At 31.4% G+C, this 15,271-nt stretch overlaps 2 pseudogenes; both read left to right on the top strand.

Annotated features, from left to right (window-relative positions):
* Positions 1–229: 229 nt before the first annotated feature.
* Positions 230–4,166, top strand: LOC108729323 (luciferin 4-monooxygenase-like; annotated as a pseudogene).
* A 7,536-nt stretch (positions 4,167–11,702) lies between these two features.
* On the top strand, positions 11,703–13,731 carry LOC108729322 (4-coumarate--CoA ligase-like 7; annotated as a pseudogene).
* Positions 13,732–15,271: the final 1,540 nt, after the last annotated feature.

Genomic DNA, 15,271 nt, shown 5'->3' with positions numbered 1-15,271 from the left:
CTCTTTCTTTCTATATGTCGGAATTGGATTTTTCCGTTATACGTTTCCATGTGTCTCATTGATACGTAACTTATAATTAAATAAATCATTACAATCATCTCAATAGTTTTTGCTGAATAACAAAACGATCGAAGTGAAAATAGACGATTTAATCGGATTCTCAAGCTTTACGCTTATTAATTTTTCACGTCTATTAAATAAACTTCAACGATGGTATACTTTGGAACTAATGGAAATGAGGATGTATTTGACAAGGTACACATATAATTGTAATAAATCTTGCTTGCTTTTAAGTAATTTATTCGTATTAAATTTAAATTCAAGATGCATTTAGAAATTTTTTTAGACATTAATTAAAGCCATATATATCGAAGCCTATAATTATTGCAATAAAAATAACAGAAACAAATCAAGTTTACTATCTACATTCATTTATATAATTTGCAATTTATTATCTGCGGTATTTAAATTCTCAATTTCTAGTAGTCGACTTATGCACTCGTCACACAATTTTCAGAAGAGCATGGTGTTCAGGATAGAGAACAACATTTTGATCGGCGAGGAGGTACCGATTTACAGGGAATACACAAACGTCGGTGCGTTGGTATTGGAGAAGATGCGAAGTAGATCGAAGTTAGTCGCTCAAGTAAGTAGACACAGTCGATTTCGAAGATGTCGATAGAGACATCATCGAATCGATTTTAACATAAATGTCACCATGATTCGCCATTTAACGCTCACTCGTTCGATCGTAATCCCGTAGGTGGAGGCGGTTACTGGCACAGAGACCACTTTTGCAGAAATGACGGAGAAAAGTGTGAAGTGCGCGCTGTGGCTAGGAGAGCAAGCTGTTCAGCTGGATGACATAATCGGCATTTGCACTCACAATCACTTGGAGTCATACATACCGTTGTTAGCGGCACTCTACGTCGGCGCCATTAGCAATCCGTAGGACAACGAACTTTTCCCAAGTACCTACGTTACTTTCCTTCCACTTTTTCAGCTTGTTCCCGTTTTTTTTCGCGTCGAGCATTAAACCGAACGAAATCGGATTTCCGCTCATCGAGCTGTGCGTTGCAAAGCATTCTGTTTTCATTTTCTATTTTTCTTGCTTCTTTTTTAATCAATCAAAAAAAGCATCATGGAAAAAGTATTCGTCGCAAAATACAATAGTCGGACACGGCTTTTATCTTTGCTGTGAATCCGAAACGTTGCAATTAATTCGCGTAAATATATATAACAATCAAAATAGACAGCGTCGTCAAGTTTCTCATATACAAAAAATATTTGCGAATGTTTCCTTCGTTTCGGCGATCGCGCGTTATTTGCTCTTGTTGACGGCGTTCATGAACACTATTTTTTCAAAAATAGTGGTCGTGAACGCCGGATCGGCAAAATGTCTAGAGCAAGTTATCAAGGAAAACAATTTAAACACCAAGTGGTGTTCGACGAAGACAGGATTTAGAGACGCGTCATTGACGAGCGTTCTCAGTATGTTACGAGGATCAACGAATTCGAGTGTGTAAAATTGTCCAGCCCTGATTACGTCGCCACAATCGTTTGCTCGTCCGGCACCAGCAGCCTTCCGAAAGGTACCGAGATCAGCCATGCATCCATGATCAATTACATGACTCACATCAAGATTCACGACCTCCGAGGACACGTGTCTATGTGGATGCCTTCCATGCGGTGGTACTGTGATCTATTCATCATTATCAAGGCTCTTGATTGCTTAAAAAGAGTCGTAGTCCCGGATTGCGATGAAATCGAGATGTGTCGTTTCATCGAAAAGTACGAGGCAAGTGACGAGAGATTAGTGGATATACATATATCGCTTAATTACATATTAATAACAATAGGAATATCGTCTCTCTAACACGCATCGATAATAATAATAATAATAAATTAATAAATAATCGTCAGATATGCATTCGTGACACCAATAATTTTACGCGTATTTTTAGAGAACGATAGTTCAATAGCATGCACCAGTTATTTAAAACTCTTTATAAAACATTCATTTTTAATGACTTGTGCAGCTCGATATAGAAATTAATTACGAGTTTATACGATGGAGATAAAATTTAATATTTGGCGATATCACCTGATTTACCATGCATTTTTCATCACGTAGCATATCCACGTTATTATTTTCATTTCGAAATTCTGGGAGTATTTTATACAATATTACACTTGCGCGTTTGCGTTAATTTATGTTAATTTATGTCGCGCAGCGAATTTGCTAAAGGATAACACGGGCTTGAATTGAGGCGCATCTACAAACGGGCGTGATAGTTGTACCGCGTGATTTATTGCTTCGCGCAGGTAATACCGCGGGAGTGTTCGAGTTTAACGGCGTCGTTTTGCATTCAGGTATCCTGGTTTAGATGCGATTCCTGCTTCCCTATTCGACTGGTAAAGTTCGGCATATTAAGCAAGTACCGACTACCAACATTGAAAATCCTTTTGTTTGGCGGCGCGCATTTCCGGGGAGAGTTGCAGCAGAGTCTGGTGAAACTTTTGCCGCATACCAATGTTATATTGAGCTACGGTAGGTCCAATTTATTGAAATGATAAAATCATAATCGCAGTCTTGTTATCCCATCGATTAATGATTAGTTATACAAATTATTTATATTAGTGTTGTATAAGATTAACCATATTATTAATACTTATAGTTATATAATGCCAGCTAATGTTTCAATTTAAAATAGATACATTGACATGCAACGTGAAGAAAACCAATTTTTAAACTGCCAGTATAGGAATGACAGATTACGGTGGATTATGTGCCTGTCAAACGAAACACAGTAAACCAGGCAGTTGCGGATTTGTGTGAGAAACAGAACGGTTGAAAGTAGTCGAACCTGACACGGGAAAGGTCTTGGGGGTCAATAAAACCGGAGAAATATGGGCCAAATCGTCGTACATGATGAATGGATACTACAACAACCCTGAGGCCACAAAGAACGTTATCGATTCGGACGGTAAGTATGTAAGTTCGACATTTGCTATTGTTTAGAGTAGACATAGAGATTTCAATTAATAAAATATAATAAAAAGATTTATAACAATTGACAGATACTTTGTAGCATATTTTTTAAGATTGTAATGAATGTTATAATTATTAATAATATCATTATTTCAATTATTAATACAATTTTATAAATATTGTTTTAATAATTGATTTTAATATTAGAATTAACAGTTATTCTCATGTTATAAAGAATTACGAAACTTCAATATGATCAATATGGCGCATTTTAGGATGGTTGCATACTGGCGATCTTGGTTATTATGATGACGATGGCGGAATCTTCCTCGTCGACAGAATTTCGGAATTCATCAACTACAGAGCTATCAGATACCGCCTGCGGAAATCGAAGTTTTGATTCAGCAACATCCTACAGTCCTCGAAGTCGCCGTAATGGCGGCCACATGATGTTGAGGAGGAACACGCCATGGCTTTTATCGCGAAAGTACCCGGGAAAGAGGTAATCACTCTACAAACATTCGCAATGCCTATTTAAACATTTGTCAATTGTTTCTATCTTATTTATTCTTAATTTGTTTATCATGTAAAATTTTTGGACCGCTAGAAACATCAATACCTTTTTTCCAAATCAAACTAATATTAAAAACTATTTCTACCCGCCTAAATTTTTGTACATTAAACTATTAGCAAAATAACAATTAAATACAATATTTTGTGAGCAGAATATAAATTTAACATCATATTTTTTAAAGAATATATCTTCCGTTTAAAATTCTCTGTAAAGTTACTGAATATTTTATATAAAATATCCAAAGTAGTTTACATATTGGTCTGTTTTTTTTTCAAAGAAATTAGTATAAAATTATGCTATATTTTCGTGTTTATTTACATTCTACTAAAAAAAATTAATTGATTTGCTTTTGTACGCGCAGCGTAATTTACTGCAGACCCTAAGTTTCACCGTCTTGCCCTACATACGTTACATTACAATTCCTCACGTAAATTTCAGGCGACGGAACTCGACATAACCAACTTGGTTGAGCAGAACATGCCGTGGTACTGCAGGTTGCATGCGGGAGTTAAATTCATGCAGAGGCTTCATCGTACGGCCACAGGGAAGATCGCTAAGAAGGAACTCAAGCGAATCGCTAAGAATTACTCGGCAAATTAAAATGATATTGTAATTATTGTCATGTTGTTAAATTTAGAATATATATGTATATGGTATATAGTATTATAGTAATTATTGTTTTTTTAGTCAACTACAATGCTTTAAAAATGTCTAGTGTTTCTGTAATAATTTCTTATAATATGTAACATAATATTATATAATGTATTACAATATTATGTAAAAAAATCTCTTTATACATGTTATACTTTTTTAATAAATTAATTTTGATACATACCCAGTGTTATATAGAGAATTACCCTTTATCAAATTTATAGAGCGGAGTATCGTTTTATCGTATACTCGTGGTTTATTCGTATTTGTTAGGTGATTATCGATGAAATATGATATTATGATAGTGTCATGATACATTACGATATGTATCGCTACATACAGATTTATAATAAACCAATTAATAAAGCGATATCAGCTAAACGATTTCAATAGAAATAAACAATTTCCTATAGAGATATACATAAATCGATTACTGTTGGTGCATACATAGATATGTACATGGCATGGCAATAAAATTTGGTGAATGTTATGTGAAAATAAACACTACTTAATTAATACAAATGACCTTGTCTTTCAAAGTAATCTCCATCAAAGATGACTTTTCATAGTTTTTTTCGCAAATCGTATGAACGTTGTCAGAAATATATTGTCTCTAGGTGGGATTACGTTGAAGGACAATAAAGATCATTTGTATATTAATTAAGTAGTGTTTGCTTTGTCACATAACATTAATTAAATTTTATTGCCACACCATGTATATGGATAAATAAAACGCTATTGACAAATGCAGTATCAAATACAGTGGAATTAAAAAAATAGCTTTTGATACTCATTATCGCAAAACACAAATGATCATCATAAAACGTGTAGGAAACATCGCCAGATAAAATATCGTTACGTTCTTATAGTTCGAAGTAACGGAAATCTTCGTGGAAACGTTAGAACGAAACTCAAGAGATTTTTCCAAACGTGCTGCTCATCTATTTCGCTTGTCATTGTTGAGAGCGGATTTTCCTGTCGCAGGATATTCATGTTTTGTCGTCCCTATTACGTACGTCTGAGTACCATAGTGTAGCTCGGTATATGCATTAAAAAGAGAAATTCGAGCGAATTAAGTGGAGCTCCGTGCACAATACTACAAAATACGTTGACTCCGATTGCTTCTAGTGTAAGGGGAAGAAAGAAATATAAAATCAAAGTAAATTTTCTTATTCGCGATGAGAAGTGGTAGTGTAAATATACTGATATAATTTTCTGCATAATAAATACTTAAAGAATTACATTGTATTATAATTATACAAGCAATACAAAAATTTATATCAGACACGATTAAAAGTTAATAAATTATATTTACTATATTATCTACTATACTATCGTGCGCTTTTATAAGCATAAATAGCTGAAAAACGTGGATTAAAGATCTTTATTAATGCATTTTATCAAATTATTATCGGTCGAACATATTAAATAATATATACTCGTTTTAAAATATATATATATAAATTTAATTATCGTAATATCAAACTTTCATTAATAAATAATATAATTAAAATAATTCATTGACAGAACGAAATTACGTGTAAGATAAAAATGATAAAAATTTTGTACCCACAAAAATATAAGATCATATAAGATTCATATAAGATTAAATCGTTGAGACTGAAAAGATTACTGGACTAATATATATTTTAAGATCATAGATAGAATTAAATTATTTGAAATAATTTAATTTAATTTGAATACTGATTAAGCAACATCATAAACTATTGCATTTCAAAATAAAAATCTGTAAAAAGAATAATTAAATTGAAATAATTTTATAATTCGTAGTTTAGAAAGAGATTCTAATTATAATAAAAAATTATGTTTAAAAAATGTCTTATCAATATCGATACTGAATATCGATATTTTACTTCAATAATGGTACATATATATCAGTGTACATTAACTTCTCGAAAAATACCCAAGAGAGAAATGCAAGCAAAGAACGCAGAATGGCGATTGCTGTGGTTATACTTCCAGTAATCATCTTTAAACGTAAAGTGCGCAAAACTGCAGCGAAGTTTTAATATTTGCTTTACGACGTGTTTAGTCCAACCACGCTTTCTTTACTTGAAGGAAACTCAACCAAGTGTTCGCAAGTAAGTAAACGCGCGAGGCTAAAAAAGTCGCGCGCCGAGATAATTTCGTTCTCTCGCGTAATCGCCAAGCTTTAAAATCAAAGTGATTCAGCGCACCGCAGCCAGATTAAATAGGTCGGATTTAACTAAGTTATTGTGATCCGCGCGGAACTAAAACAATCGTAAAATAAGCTTCACGTCGCACGGTGGTCGTCCATGATTAAGAGCAAAATAATTACAGATACCGCGATTACGGGAAGAACGTGACACCTCGCGCAAAAGAAATCGCATTACGGTCGATCTTCTTTAAGATAAATTTATCGTTTGCAAATGACGGCCAAAGAATTGATGGAGCCGATGCAAGGAAATCGGGAGGATTTCTGCAGACTTCGCGAGAACATTAAATTCGTCGAGACATCCGAATACGAAAAAATTAGGTAATAAGAGATTGAAACAACTAGCGGAAGGTTCAAATTCAATAATCGTGCAGAGATACTACTATTATTAATTTTTTTATGAGATCATATTTAACAATATGCAAAATGTTCAATTTTATTAATATAATACTGCTATTATAATATCAATACTTGTAAATGTACGATAGATATTCATTTATACAAAATACCCTTTCATATGCACAATATTTGTTTATACAAAATATCTGTTTATTATTAATTAATAAAGATGAGTGTCACCAGATACTTATTAACATTTTTATCTTCATTCTTATACAATAATAAATAATTAAAATATCCCAAACTTTATATGCTATTGAATTAAACATAACTTTTTTATTTCAATTAAAATTAATTTTAATTATACTGGAACCATAAAACAGATACATTGAGTAACGACGCTGCTATCGTAAAATTATGAGATTGCAACATATGTTTTTATCTCCATTTAATATCGCTATTTAATTTAGGACAAATATTGATAGTAAAATAATACCATCGTTTTAATCGAGTGATTGAAATATTTGATGCATGCAGCGGTAAATATACACTACCGCTCAAGAGTATTTACTTACTTAATTAAATGAATCTTTCTTAATTAAATGAAAAAGAGTGAACTTCAATCTTCTTTATTTCCTAATCTTCTAAATATTAGATTTAATAATGTTTTATGGTTCAAAGTTTTGTATTCTATATATATAAATTTGTATTCTATACATATAAAGAGAATAGCAGAATTAGAACGGAATATAAAAAAGATACATACACAAAAATCAGGATGGGCAAATACTTTTGAGCGATACTATGTATGTGACATATGGTCTAAAAATTATCCGTTTCCTTGTCGCCGGATATATCGCTCGGAGGAAGAAAGGAACGTTGCAATTGTGCGAAATAAGAAGAAGAAACTATGTCAACTACATAAGAATGAAGTTGAGGGAGGATGTGGTCACGAGTACGAGAAACATGACATTTTACGGCAGTGCTATCAAGAAGAGATCCAGTCGAATAGGACTCTTGCGAAATCGACTTTTTATAATCTCTGTGGAATTTCACCGAATTATTTCAACAATACACATCGCACAAATCTATGTCGACAATGACAAAAACAATACAAACTAAGATAAGATGCGAGATAAAGATAATGATGAGGAAATCTATGCAAACAGATAATTTGTCCACGTGTTCCATAAATAAAAATAATATCATGTCAAAAACATTTGATAAAAATTAGGTTTCTGATTTTAATCTAATTTGCTAATTTATAATTAAAATATGCAATTTTATGGATCATCAATAAGATTAATTTGGAGTTCTTAAATTTTTTAGAAAAATAATATCGTTTATAAAATAATGACAATGATAATGCTATACAAATTTTATTGTATATAATGCGTTAAGAAAAAAATATTCATACAAATATAAGTATAAAAGTAAAAGCACAATCATAAATCTTATTTGACTATATGAGCGTCAAAAATTTTGCCGTCAAAAATTTGCGTCTGTAATTTTGACGTTGTATATATGATCCCATTATATACAAGTTTCTGCAATGTTGCAATATTATTTCTTATAAAATTGAAAAATAAGTAATGTAATTCATTAATCTTCATGGAGCCATGAATTATAATAGTAAGTTAATCTATTATTATATTATTTACAACTCGAACAATTGATTAAAAATCTTTCTCATAGCTTAGTTTGTTTCACGGATAGATAAGCGCGTATTATAATTATCAAGTATTACAAAAAAGCATCTGAACCATTTTATATTTTTACATTTATACGTCAGATAAAATGTCATTCGAGATAGACACGTGCGGTTCTACGAAACATTCAAAACGACATTTATCAACGTTGTTAGGATGGACAGTGGTAGCTCGCGAATGCAGAAAAATTTCACAACCGTTGAACACGGCTGCGATAAATTACCGTGGCGTCGAATCGGCGCGATGCATACAAGCAGCGCCCAAATGCAACTCCGTTTCGATAAGCGTATTTTTATCATTCGGTGCAAATGCAAACCGCCGAACGGGAATTCTCGCGACCTCATAAATTTATTATGCCTCTGAACAAAAATTTTCGAATAATTCGGCGCGTTCATATCTCTTGCAAACAGATGCATTTCAAAGTTAGATATTTATAAAAGATAATTGACATTAGTATGTGCTAATAATTTAATTTAGTTTAAGTACCAATTTAGTTTAATTTAGTTTAAATAAAACAAATAAAACGATTTCACGTAACGACAAACAAATAAAACGATATAAAACGATATCACGTAAAATCAGACAGCACATAAATGAGTATCTCAGCTGCCTTTTGCGAATTTATTTGTACCTCTATATGTAATATATTCTCATACGATGTTTTCTAAAATTTTACAGTTTCGAAAATATTTTATTTACTATATTTATTGCGTATATTTAAAAACTATTTTTCTTTAAAAGTTCTCGAAATGATTATGAAGTTTTGTTTAACACAAAAAATGTATGTGATAACATAATAGACAGTGAGTATAAAAAGTATTCATATACATAAGGAAATTTTTTTATTAAAAAAAGCCTTATTTGTTGAAAATAAACCTTAATTAGCAATTTTATACAATGAATACATTGGCTACGTTTACACCGTGCATTTAGGCCGCGGCCAATACAATAGATGTCCTTGTTTATCCTGTAGGTTAATCGAAAGGCCGGTTCTTTTTGGCTGAACTTTTGCACCAGTTCATCTTTCTTCCTCTTGTTTCCTCCTGGAGAGAAAAGGAAGAAAGATGAACTGGTGCAAAAGTTCAGCTAAAAAGAACAGGCCTAAAGACACCTATCGTACACAGAGAGAAAAATGTTTGGTATTTGTAACTATAATCATAATTATAGTAATATATAATTATAGTTACAAATACCAAACATTTTTCTCTCTGTGTATAGATCGCGGACTAAGCGCACGGTGTAAACGTAGCTATTCTAGCATAAACAAATGAACTTCGTGTATATTCCTGATTTTAGAAGCTAAATTTCTCGAAAACTTTTTTTTAAGCATCCAAACAATAAATTTTTTATTTTCACTCATTTTTAAGATGATATATTTTCTATAATAATTTATAATACACATCTTTTGGTATATATATATATATATATATAAAACAAGATGTATGCACCACCTTGTGGTAAAAAATTAAATGAATTAATAAAATATCGATATATAGTATGTGACTTGAAAATTACACGGAGGGTTAAAATTATTGTCGAAAAATGTAAATTTCTTACAGTTACCGTGATTTTTAGTCGTGTTAAAATAGATATAAACATACTATCTCTGATTTCGTATCACGATTGACCAAGAATTTGATTGTAGATTCAATTGAATGTTAAAAATGGTGGTGGGATATATTGATATAGTGGGATAGATTGAAAAGTCTGATACAAAAGTATTCTGTCATCGATACTACGTGACTGTCAATGTGATTACAGCTGTTAAAAGATTTTTACAGACATGACGATGAGCAACGAAAAAGCCAATGAACAGATAACAATGCGTTATTGAAAAATAAATAACCAAAATAGAATTGTCTCAGTAAAATCATTGTCACGATATATTTTCGCTTTTCTCCAGTACATACCATCGTTCAGAATCGAGGATAACATATTGATTGGCGCCGAGCAAACTCATTCGAAATGCACGAACATCGGAGAACTGGTCCTCAATAGATTGAGGAGTAAACCGGATTTTGTGGGACAGGTACCGTCACATGAAAATCTTATATGATTGATTAAACTTCATTGCGCTCATAGCTCTGTAAGTTTCAATTATGGTTCGGCAAAATTAAGTGAATTTAGAAATGATAACGAGATAACAAAAAAAAGAAAGATTCTTTTCTAATTTCTCATATTAACAATGGAGATACTGTTTATATAATACTCGATAAGCATTTAAGAAAAGAGAACTTTTATAAATAATGTAACGTCAAATGTAAAATAGATCTAATCAATGTAAAATTTACGTATTATATGTGTCTAAAAATTGATCTACATAAGTCTTGTGCCCATAGTCTTAATACGTGGAACTAATCCAAAGTTATAAAATCCAAAGTCCAAAAACAAAAATTAATTACTCGACACTTCTGAATTATTTCCTAATTTTAATAAAATTTCACTATATATGTATATTGGAAAAATTTTTTTTTGTATCTCAAAAACTAATCCTGATAGAAATAATTCAATGGCAGATTCGGGCTTAGTATCAAAAACTACACTCAGAAAAAAATTTTGTTGACATGTGACCGCAATCTCAACCTTTTTGTCCAAATTTTGGGTTAGAACAATAAAAAGATTGAGGTTAGTCACATATCAATAAAACTTTTCTGAGTGTAGAAAGTGTTAATGTGATTGTGATGTCCGTGATGAGTGTGAAAGTCTTAATGTGCTTTAGAAAAATAATATTATCGGCAAGCTAAATCTTTTACACAGCTATAAAAATGCAAAATATTTTCTGTTCTTAATAGAAAATGCAATTGTTGAATTGATTTTTGGAAAATTAACCATCAGATAATTAAAAATATATATATATAAATATTTCTTTCTAGCATCCGCGCGGTACTGTCATTAACAAACATCCCCGAAATTAGTCTTCGCGGACGCAGATTCCATTAAGAATCCGATGGAAGTTGCAAAGGAAGACAATCTAAAAGTTGAAGTCATAGTTATTGGCAGTTTACTAGGATTCGTATTTTTGACGAATTTTTCAAGATCAAGTTAATCATCAGAAATCGATGAATTCCGTTGTACCATAGTCGATAACCGACATAACACAGCAATGATCTGTGGTTCTTCCGGTACAACGGGTATGCCAAAAAGAGCTGAACTCTCTTACGAGTCCCTTTACAACAGTATTACTCCCACTGAAGAGGTTCATAATCAATGAGGTGATATTATCAATGCCTATACGATACGATGGCACTGCGGATTAACTATGTTCGAAATGGTTATGTCAAACACGAAATGGATCATTACTTCAGCAGAAGTAGCCTTCAAGGACGAAACCAAAATATGCAAAATTATTCAGGATTATGGGGTAAGTTTGAAAAATAAATGTAGCAATTCAAAACATGGAATAATTCAATTCTTATGAATACGCAATTAATATAATTTCGCAAAACTGAAATTCGCTCCAATTTAAAAATTCTATATTGTTTATATTTTTCAATTTTGAGACAGGCACTCATTAAACAGCATTTCTATGCATTTTTTTCAATCTTTTGTTAACATGTACACAGTATAATCATCACGGAATATTTTTTTGTTTACAAAGTCTAATACATAAATTTTATTCTTTAAAGTGTATTTAATATATAAATTTTATTGGAAATTCCTTCCAATTTTTTGCCTTTTTTCTAATATTGTTTTTAATTTATTTTTTCGTGTGCCCCTAAAAAACTAATTTATTTCCTTTTGCGTTTATTCATATTAAAAATTAATTTGTTACTGTTATTGAACAAAAGTTTTAGTAACTATAATTTTTCAACTATTTTTCAGGTAACATGGCTTGGAAAGCTGATATTTTGTTTCCATACAATTTATTCAAATATAATATTTTACAAAAATATCCTATGCCGTCTCTGAAAAAGCTCGTCATTATCGGTGGGCCATTTCCAAAGAAAATACAAAAAGCTGTCGCAAAAATAATGCCACATACCCAAATATTAAACTGTTACGGTAATAATCAAATTATTAAGCCAGAAAGATTATTCGATAATCAAAATGCTGTCATATTTAAAAAAATATCAAAAAAGTATCATGAATACCATAAATTAAAAAATGCTATGAAATTAAGAATATTTTAGATTTGTTTTTACAAAAGTATTCTTACAAAAATAAAATATTATTACGTCAAACTTTCCTACTGAAAAATTGTTAATTATTTAAAAGTATTTTTTCAGGCTTGACTGATGTCGGAGGATTGTGTGTGAGCCAAGCAAAAAATAGTAAGCCCGGTTCATATGACCCGGCTTTGTGACCAAGGGATTAAAAATAAAAGTAGTGGATGAACAAAACTGACAAAGCTTGAGGACCTAACAAGACTGGTGAATTTTGTAAAAATCGGAATTTATAATGAATGGTTATCACAAAAATCCAGAAGAAACTAAAAATATCATCGATTCAAATAGTTAGTGTTACAATAATAAAATGACATCTGTTATAATATTTTTAAATATTTAGTCTATAAAGATGTTTCTCTATTTTACACGATCGCGTTTTTACTGTAATAATTTAGGTAAAAATTGAAAATATTTTTTATACATCAATTATTCTTATACATACATATAAGTCTTTCATTCTCTCTTCTTTCTCTCTAAAAGAATATATTCTTCTATGTTATATGAGATGAATAAGTGAAAAAATATTAAAGAAAGTAATTTTATACATATAAATCTAAAGTAAATCTGAATAAAACATATCTTATTTACGCAGGTAATTGGCTGCATACAAAAGATATAATGTATTATGACGAGGAAGGAGAAATTTATTTCGTTAGTAGACTTTCGGATTTTATTAACTACAGAAGCATTAAGCTGTCACCCACGGAAATAGAAGGTATTCTTGAAATTCATCCTTCAGTTCTCAATACCGCAGTGGATTCCAATACCACATGAAACCGATATAGAACATTCAATAGCATTTATTCAAAAAGTAATCGGAAAAGAGGTAAATTATAATTGCATGATTTATTTTAAAAAATTAAGATCTTTTAGAAAATATATAAAAACCTTTCCGAAAAGTTTTTTAAAAATAATTATATATGTATAATATAATAAAAATATAACATTGCCATTTATGAATAAAATCCTTAATCTTTTATTTTATTAAATCTGTTAATTTGTCATATCGTGCGCGTACGTACCCAACATTCTAATTTCGAGAAAATGTAAAAAGATCAAGAAAATGTTAATTTATTTTTCAGGTAACAGAGAAAGAATTGCATGATCTACACTGAAAAAAATGCATGTAATTTTACATGGAAATTACATGTTCATGACTGGCTAACAATTTACCAGACATTGTAAGCTTAGGAGGAATCAAATTTGTGGACAAACTTTCACGTCTGAATCGCTGAATTGCGCAGCGCCAATTACTGTGCCGAGAAAAAATTTTCATTGCACAATAATAGTTAATGTACGCGCGCTATAATCATCGCTATTTGGACAGTAACTATACACTGAAAAAAATGCATGTAATTTTACATGGAAATCACATGTATATGACTGGAAAATTATTTAAATTACATAAATATGCTTGGAAATTTACTGAAAATTGTAAATTTCCAATCATATTTAGGCAATTTTCCAGTCATGAACATGTAATTTCCATGTAAAATTATATGCATTTTTTTCAGTGTAGCTGTGCTGGACAGTAAACGTTCTCACAGAGCTGCGCGCACAGCACTGGTAACTATTTGGCACGCTACTTATCGCTGCACGCGCAGCTGTCTCTGCTTTCGCATTCTATTTAGTGTAATCTATCTAGTGCAATCATTGCTGTACGGCAGAATTTCAATGTTGACCATACGACTGGACTTCGGGTCACTGAAAGTCTTTCTTGAAAGTCGTTAACAGCACTTTGATTATTTAAATCAAAAATCAAAGAGCCAAAGAAGAAGATAAGTAAGTAATTGACATTGTAACCCAATGAGACACGGTAGTGTCTCGGCATTGAGCCAAGCGCAACGACACTGCCGTGCCTCCTAATTGTAACCTACGTTTATAATCCATCATTCTTCGTTATAAAATAATGTCATAAAAATTAGAATATCGATATTCATTAGTCGATTCTTATTTAAGATTGTCTTAAGTACAGTCTTAATATGTCACGAATTAATCAGAGAACCGTATTAGCGTCTTAAGACGGGCTTACAATAATGATTAAAATATAAAAAATGCACTATTTGTGATCACTGTGTTGAACAATGGTTGCTGTGCGTAAGACAACTGTACGCGCAGCGATGAGTAGCGTTCCAAACAACTGCCAGTGCTGTGCGCACAGCTCTGAGTATTGTGAAAACATTTGTCCAACACAGCTATGGTTACTAAATAAAAAATCCAAACAGCAATGACTAGCGCGCGCACATTAACTATTACTGTGCGGTGAAAATTTTTTCTCGACACAGTAATCGGCGCTACGCGATTCAGCGATCGTCGCTGCGCAGTTTTCTCCGTGTACTGGAAAAATTGATAGAAAACAATTAAAATTATTAGCAAAAAGTTACGCCAATTAAATTGAAAAAATATACATTTTTCACAAAACAAGATATCAAGTAGATATCGTATAATATAAATTATCTTTAAAGTAATGATAGTCGATTAAAACGTTGCTACAGATTTCTTTCTCCCACACTTGCTAAAAGATTATTTCCAGCAATATCAGATTAAATTTGATTAGATTATTTTTGACCCGTTTAATAAAAGTAGTATTGATAATCTTAATTTTGAAAGCGCATAAATATAACGCATTATTATATAATTTAT

The sequence above is a fragment of the Mycetomoellerius zeteki genome, unplaced genomic scaffold (assembly GCF_001594055.1).
Source record: "Mycetomoellerius zeteki isolate Tzet28-1 unplaced genomic scaffold, Tzet1.0 scaffold73, whole genome shotgun sequence".
Classification (NCBI taxonomy): domain Eukaryota; kingdom Metazoa; phylum Arthropoda; class Insecta; order Hymenoptera; family Formicidae; genus Mycetomoellerius; species Mycetomoellerius zeteki.
This window is presented reverse-complemented; position numbering and strand designations above follow the sequence as displayed.